Raw genomic sequence first — 7,427 nt, forward strand, 5'->3', positions numbered from 1 at the left:
CATCAGGTCCAGGTTCCCAAATGATACTTTCTGAATGTAAATGCTCATTTTGATGCTAAAAATTCCAAAATCGCCTTAGGTGTGCCTATAAAATTTGAGGTTTGCCCTCGATTTGCCTAGGATCCCATTATCAGATCTTGACTTGGTGACAATGGGACCACCTCAAAAGAATACCCCTTTCGATTATAAAACAATTTTGAAAATAGGTCCACAATTAACATAAAAAAAAATTTGTAACATTGGAACATAGAACCTCCTCCTTTTTTGAAGTCGGTTAATAAAAACACATTTTTAACCTTCCTATAGTAACTTTTTTTTATTTCTGCCGATGGCTCTGCAGTGCAGGGCTACAACGAAATTCGATAATCGAAGTTCGTGTCGTTCGGTCTCACTTCTTCGAACTTCAGAGTAGGCCCCCTGTTTGTTGATATATACTAGCTGATAATTATTTTTTGTGGGTAAATCGTTTTTCTTTGCATACATTTTTTTTTTCATCCTACTTATTATAAATTCTGAAATTTGTATAACCGACCAAGCTAAGTTCGCACCTCGCACTTCCATCTTAGCAATAAGAACGGTTCAAAAATTTAAAATTCAACATGAAGAGGACGAAAATTCGTAAGACGCTATCGGCGATATAGAATGAAAGCTGCTAATGCTAAAATTTGTATTTAACACGACCAAGCTAAGTTTGCACTTTGGTTTCTATAGTACTTAACTCACGACCTTTTTAATTCGAAATTCTTACAGGATAAATGTCGAAGGGGCTGTTTTACAACCCATTGATTAGTCTTAACTGACGGTTAATGTGATGCCGTCTGTTACGGTCTGGTGCCTTAAGGGCTAAAACTGGGCCTTAAGGGTCTGCGAGCCTACTAAATGCAAAACACGTGTTAACTCGTACGTATCTTTAATCAGACTGCCAAATAGAACATACAAAATTATTCAAAATTGGTAAAAAAGTATAAAAACATAAATTCACTTAAAAAAGGTTGTGCCTTCGGCACACCGTCTCTATTTTTTTTGTTCGAATAGACGGAGACGGCATCACATTTAACCGTCAGTTAACACTAATCAATGGGTGGTGAAACAGCCCCTAAATGTTTCAGCTCCATTCACTTACTGGAACTAGTTTGAAACTAATAATCTAGCTCGTCAGTTTGCAACCCGATAAGTATCTGTTTCGCCCCTAGGGAGACCGAGTCGCGGTCCGGGCGGAAAATATGATTTTCTCCAACGATGCATTGGAACTGGAAACTGGAGGGATATTGACAGGCATTCAGGATAAAGGGGATATTTTGAGGCGAAATACTATTTATTGAATCAGGCGTTACTTTGCGGAGGTCCATATCAATGAACTAAAAGAATTTCCTTGCTCACCCACGACCTTACGATAGCTAAGCTTATGCAAAATATGCGTGTTCATGCAGTTCCTCCACCTCCACACTTTAAGAACACACGCAAATCACACAAACCCATATCTATCACCACCACCATACTACACTGACGCGTTTCGAACTCAACCAGAGCTCATCTTCAGAGTGAACACGCATATTTTGCATAAGCTTAGCTATCGTAAGGTCGCGGGTGAGCAAGGAAATTATGTTAGTTCAGCGATATATTATTCCCAAACGCTTTTCCCAATTCACGATTTTCGCGAAAACTTTTTTTTTTCGGAACTTTCATCAAAATAATAATTGTAAATGGGAAAGTTTGTAATTCTGTATATTTGTTACCTTTTCACGTCTAAACCGCAGAACCGATTTAGATGAAATTCGGTATACAGATAGTTTGAGTCCCGGGGAAGGAAATAGGATAATTTTTATTTCTACTCAGACGAAGTCGCAAAGGGGGGATCCCATACACAAAAAAACGTGATTTTTTGCCGTTTTTTGCTCAATATTAATAACGGCAACAGGTGGCTTAAAATATTCACAGAATATTAAGTTGTATAATATGTATTAACTTTAAAAATAAATAATTAAGCTAACATAAAATAAATATTGTATTGTATTGTATTGTAAAACTCTTTATTGTACATAAAAACACATGAAAATAACATAACACAGGATAATAAGATGTACAAAGGCGAACTTATCCCTTAAAGGGATCTCTTCCAGTTAACTTTTGAACGATTGACAGGATATAATGTCAGGGTTTAATATTTTAGGGGCGCTCCCATCATAGGTACAACAAACGTGATTTTTTGCCGTATTTTGTTAATGTCTAAATGTTGTATACTTAGATAATGGTACGGAACCCTTCGTGTACGAGCCCAACTAGCACTTGGCGGGTTTATTCATTCGTATATAGATTGAACACATGTAGGTTATAGATAGTCTTGCCGTATCGTGCCAAGTTTTATCATAAAACGGATCCATCTCTTCGCTGTTAAGTGTGAAGCGACTTAATAGAGAATAGTATTTTATCTACATGCATATCATAACTTCCCTATTATATGTTCAGAAACGACTATCAAATGGCCTTTATTAAGAAAACTGGTATCTGCGGGTGCATCTTAATGTTTACATTAAAGTATCGGTAATACTTTTTTTAACAATGCATATCTGTACATGTTGTAGAAAACTTATGACATGCATGTAGATAATAGTTATTATTATAGATAAAACTTTATTTTTTTATTATCTGTTTTATTCAAGCTTTGGTAGGTACTTCAAACTAGTTATCAGTAACACTAACTTAAAAATACAGGCCATATCTGAACATATTATAGTAAACTTATGATATGCATGTAGATAAAGTTATGTATGCGGCTATACATAATTAGGCATTAAAACACTCGTGTGATCTTAAATAAATAATAAAATAAATAAATAAATATAACGGGACAATTAACACCAATCAACCTAGTCCCAAAGTAAGCTTAGCAAAGCTTGTGTTATGGGTACTAAGCAACGGATAAATATAATTATTTAGATAGATAAGTACATACTTAAATGCATATTAAACACCCAAGACCCGAGAACAAACATTCGTATTTTTCATACATAAAACCACACTCGTACTTTAATGCCTCTCATTATGCACCAGCCACAAATAACTATTATGCAACTGTATCGTAATAGGGCCCCTTAAAACACGAGTGTGGGTTTATGAAACGAGGCGTAGGCGAGGAATAAATGAATGGTGTGATGTATAAATGAAACAAAAACTCTTAAAAAGAACTTACAATTTTAATCAAGTTCAGTCAAAATTAGATATGTTTTCATCACACTTGCTCGTAAACAGTGTCGTGACATGCAGGCTACCTTGGTTCCAACGCCCCGAATAAAATGCTTGTCATGAAACCCGTGGTCGGTAAATGAGTCATTGCGCATACAAATTTCTTTGTCATGAAGCCCAAGGTCGGTAAATGAGTCAGTGCCCGTACCTACTAAAGCTGCTGTGCCGTGCCCGTGCGCGCGCTGCTGGAGGCCCACATGCACACGCACGTCAGGCGCATGGTGCGGGAGGGGGGGGCAGCGCTGCCAAGAGCGCAGCCTAAGGTATCGCCAATATTTAGAACAATAGAACAATTATATTTTTTCTTTAAGAAATATAAAATTTTATTCGCAAATGTGATGAAAAACATTCTATGTCGCACGGGCGGTACTAAAATTACAAACATCGACTCATTAAAGCCCGAAGTAAAAAGCAATAATAGCCCGAAGTAATATGTAAAAAGCTAAGCCAATACTCGTATGCACTTTATAAACTTAGGAAGATCGTAAGTCAAGCAGCTGTCTTCACATCATACCACGCGTACGTCACATCGACGCTGAGATATGGTGTCATATTTTGGGGCAACTCCTGTGACCGTGACATTGCATTTAGAGCACAAAAAAAATGTCTTAGAGCGGCAATTGGTATCAGTTCAATGACATCGTGTAAGAATTACTTTAAAGAACTGAAGATCTTGACTCTTCCTTGCCTTTATATTTTCGAAATTGTGTTATTCTGTAGAGGTAATATGAATCAATTTAAAAAATTCACGAGTTTGCGACTCCGTAATAAAATGAGTGCATTTCCTTCTAAAACTGCATTCTTCAGGAAAAGTATACTAGGAATGGCACACAAAATATATAATAAGCTGCCAAAAGAACTGGTGACTATTACTGATGACAATTGTTCAAATGTTCATTATTTAATTTGCTCGTAAATAAAACTTATTATTCGATAAATGAATACTTGACTGACATAAACTAATAACAAATATAATTATAATGGAATTTAATTTTGATATAGAAATTGTAATTCTTTGTTTTGTAACTTTGACATTGTATTTATTGTGATAAGTGAGCATGCTGCATGCTATAACTATTGCACGCTATTTGTACGCCGCTAGGCAAAGCATAGTGAAACAAATGAATGTAAACCTAAAACCTGTATAAACCTATGTTTTGACAAATAAATAAATTCTAATTCTAATTCTAATTCTAAGTTCCAGACTTCGGGCTTCTAATAGACTCTCGTTCATAATTCCTTATTTACCGCCCTTAAGCCACAATGTACTAAAATAAAACAGAATACTTCATCAAAATTGCTAACTAATTGCGACCCGGTCCTAAGTCGACATCTCGAATTCCATTTACTTCATTTAAACTCGCGAAACTGAATTTTAAACGATTCTTGTCCAAATTACAACTGAATAAGACCCTTAAAGGTGTTAAACGGCTGCATTTAAAACGCGGAAGCCGTTTCGCCTTTGTAACTAAGTTAATTCAGACTGTGTCCCTCCATTTAGTACATTTTTACATTCACTTTTATTCCCCAAGAGATTTTTATTAAGCCTTGCTCAATAGATATCCCTAACAATGTCTGTCGTAAATCGCTTTAACTACCGCGAACCTACGCCGGCCATCTCTAAATGCGTCATTAACCCACAAAGAAAGAGCCATATGGCTTGCAATAATAAAACACCCGATACGCAACTTATCAAAATAAACCAAATTAAACACACCTAAAAAATAACCTTGCTACAATGCCGCCATATTTCCCGCCCAAATTGACAACCTCGCGTTGTCAATCAAAAAAAAGTTTTAAATAAACCGCGTTCCATTTCACGCGAGCTTAATTTTTTGATAAATTGTTTAACGTTTTTGGTTACAAGTGTTCAAGATAATGAATGTGAGCGAGAGGCGGGTATTGCGATTTGCCGAGCGCGATAAGGACGGAGATGTTGTGTACTTTCTTTTATAGATTTGCTGAAAGCAGGATAGGGCTCTGTACGATTTCAGTACCGGTTGATCGGTGGTCGGGAGTGGATGTTCGGTTTTCTCGTTTGTCGTAAATTTTCCGCAATTTTTCACATGTGATTATTTATCCCCCAAGCTGCGGTGTCCTTCGAAGGGCATTGCAGCGTCCTCCTCATTAAGTTTATGGGGTTCTGTGTTAATGATGTGGGAAAGACATTACATTCCTAACAATAAAACATTAAATCTGTCGAACGCTTGATTTGTAATAGGATTCGTGCGTGTTTTCTTTATAGGTGAAATAATTTATTATGTTTTCTGGTTCCTTTGCCTACTTTTGTGTTTAAAAAAGTGCAGTGTGTGCCGTCTTGAGAATCTAAATGTGGAAGCGTTCGGATTCGGTACGTAATTTATCGTAATGTTTTTTTTTTTCTTTACAGCCAGCAATTTCTACAAATTTTATTTGGAGCTTTTCTTTAACAGTTGCCTGCACTGTACCCGTTTAAAATGTTTCAATATTTTCAATGTTTTGTAAAGATAAGCTGTGTTCACGTCGTGTACGTGAATATGGAACGTGCCTGACTCTATTTATTTTAGTTATGGAATTACAATCGAGCCGTTATTTATTTTGCACATTTCGCGTTCCGGTTATTTGTTCAACTAGCCAGTGTTATTGTTTTATTTTTCGATTTACGAACTGCTATGTTGTGCTTTATTTTTCACACATAGTATAGAATGATTCAACAGTTATTTTTTTAGAACTTTAATCAATTACTGGCACTTGAGGTATTCCATCTTAGGCCTCTAGGTTGGCAACGCATCTGCAATACCCCTGGTGTTGCAGATGTTTATGGGCGGTGGTGATCTCTTACCATCAGGAGATCCACTTGCTCGTTTGCCATTCAGATTCATTTTGTAATTAGGTAGGTACCTACTTATGACTCGAGCAACATAGAAAAGTTAACTAAAAGAATATCTTTGCTCACCCGCGACCTTATGATAGCCACCTTTATGCAATATATATGCGTATTCATTTAGTTCCTCCACCTCCACACACCAGAGCTCATCTTCAGATCTCTCTGGGAGAGCTCTGGTTGAGTTCGAACGTCAGTGTAGTGTGGTGGTGGTAGATGGGTTTGTGTGATTTGTGTGTGTTCGTACAGTGTGGAGGTGGCAGTAATTTGACTTCATTGACGTTACATTAAAAACAATCATGTCAAATTTCATGACTCTAGGCCCAGCGGTTGTTGTTTCGAGATTTTGTCTCCATCCCGTGGAATATCAGGATAAAAAGTAGCCTATGTTTTATTCCAGATGTCCAGCATACTACATACCAAATTTCATCCATATCCATCCAGCCGTTTCAGCGTGAAGCAGGAACAAACATACCCACTCACACTCACAAACTTTCGCATTTATAATATTAAGTAGGATAGTAGGATTCTGCGCAGGCGGAGTCGCAAGCAACAGCTGGTTTCAATAAACACAAAGTCATCAACTGAGTTATGCGATTTACGCAATACCTACCCGATAACCTCCCTGACACGACAAAATGAGTCAGTCGCAAATATGCTACTTTATTCATCATCAAGATAAACAAGACTAACTCCTTGGACTGTTTTCTATTTAGATCACTGACAGGCACCTAATTATTAAATTTTAATTAACCTATTTCGGACATCGAAGGGTCACGCACATTCCGCCTCTAAAATACCTGATTGTAAATGGCCGCCATGTTAACTGTCAGCTGTCATATGCCGAGAGGAAAGTTGCGGGATTGCCGTAAAGAGTGCGGATGGGCTGAATTTGACAGCGATTTTGCGGCCGTGTGAATGGATATTGGACAGTATCGTAAAGGGTACTGCCATTTTAAATAAACAATAAATGCATAATATAGAAGATTCGCGCTGTCATCGTTTATCCACCATTACCTCTCATATTTCATACCGTACAATACAACGGCAAAACCTACTAGACACTGGCAAAATTGTCCTCCAATGGACAGAGCCATATTTTTCTAAAAAACAAACAACCGGCCGCGTCGAACTCGTTATCACTCTCCCGCGGGAACTATGCAATTTTCCGGGAAAAAAACTATCCTATGTCCTTCCCGGGACTATTTATCTATTATACCGAATTTCATTTAAATCAGTTCAGTGGTTTAGACGGGTTCTCTATCGTTTGCCCGAATTTCATATGCCCGAATGTATCGTTTTCTAGAATTTTCATTTGCCA

Source organism: Choristoneura fumiferana, chromosome 27 (assembly GCF_025370935.1).
Source record: "Choristoneura fumiferana chromosome 27, NRCan_CFum_1, whole genome shotgun sequence".
Classification (NCBI taxonomy): domain Eukaryota; kingdom Metazoa; phylum Arthropoda; class Insecta; order Lepidoptera; family Tortricidae; genus Choristoneura; species Choristoneura fumiferana.